Below are 1,239 nucleotides of genomic sequence, written 5' to 3'. Positions count from 1 at the left end.
TCTGTAGCTTGAAATCCACAATCATCCCCCACTCCTCTTTGATCCCAGCTCAATGGAGCATGAAGACCTTCTCCTCCAAAGACACCGAAGCATCCAGCACAGGGCCTACACAGGTCTGCACCAGGTTCTCTGTTTACATAGTATAGCTATTAGCTTATTATTTTTTATGGGACCCCTGACTGTAACAATGAGTAGGTCTTTGGGCCTTGTGCCTTTTCTTGGTACTCTTTTTTCACCTATTGGATTGCTGTGTCCATCTTCGATGTGACAGGTTTTTTTTCATCTTACTATATTTTAGTTTGCATGTTTGGTTGTTACTTCTTAGAAGCATGTTCCTCTGGCAATGGGCAAAAAAGTCACTTTGTTCGTGTTGTTTTTATATCAGTCAGGGGCAAAACAGATGGCAGTCCATTGTTCACTCTAATTTGATGCCTGGTTTGGTGGCCAAAGCTTGTCTTATGCCTAGGACTCATAAAAATCCAACCAAAATAAATCAAGTTCAGGAGCACAGTGTGGGAGCAGGAAGAGAGACAGAGACCTGTAGACTGCCATTCCACCCACAGACCTTCATTCCAGTGCACTGCACAAGCAGGCCATAGGTACCTGCTTGCTGCCATTGAGGGTTATGTCTGAGTCCATTGGCTATGTGGCAGCAAGGGTTGGTGAAAGTGTCTGTGACTCATATTACTACTAGAGAACATGGGGATGTCCCTGGTCAGAGTAGTCAGTTGCTGGGGACCATGGGGATGTCCAGGGGCTATGCGTAACTGGCTCTGTCTCTTACTGGATATAGCACTCTGGAGAGCTGGCCCCATCTCTCACCAGAGACAGCATTTAGGAGAGTGAGCCTTACACTTTTCTCAGGGAGCACAATTGAGCTAGCCATGTTGGGGTGGGGGAAGGTGTCACTGAGTGAGTCCTGAGGGTATGAGTGTGGGAGAGCTGACTTTGTCACTCATCTGCTGTGGGGTGGCACAGGCAGAGAAGTGATGCCCTCCCTCCAGTCCCTTGCCCTTCTGACAATCAGGAAAGCTTCCCAGGGGGTCATGAATTCATGAGAGCTATCCCTGCCCCTTAACAGAAGCAAAACTAGGGAAATTGGGCCCCTCACCTCACCTGAATAGGACAGTAGAGCTGACCCTTTTGGTGGGGTAGCAGGTGAGCCAGCCCTGAGGGTAAGAAGGCAGGAGAGCTAGCCCTGACACTCCTCTGTTGAGGTGGCCTGGGTAGGGGGAGGTG

At 49.1% G+C, this 1,239-nt stretch overlaps 1 non-coding gene across 1 annotated transcript; it reads left to right on the top strand.

Annotated features, from left to right (window-relative positions):
• The first annotated feature begins 332 nt into the window (after positions 1–332).
• On the top strand, positions 333–475 carry LOC116897534. Its single transcript, XR_004387549.1, has one exon. It is a non-coding gene; the product is annotated as a small nucleolar RNA SNORA48 (small nucleolar RNA).
• The last annotated feature ends 764 nt before the right edge of the window (positions 476–1,239 follow it).

The sequence above is a fragment of the Rattus rattus genome, chromosome 3 (assembly GCF_011064425.1).
Source record: "Rattus rattus isolate New Zealand chromosome 3, Rrattus_CSIRO_v1, whole genome shotgun sequence".
NCBI lineage: Eukaryota > Metazoa > Chordata > Mammalia > Rodentia > Muridae > Rattus > Rattus rattus.
This window is presented reverse-complemented; position numbering and strand designations above follow the sequence as displayed.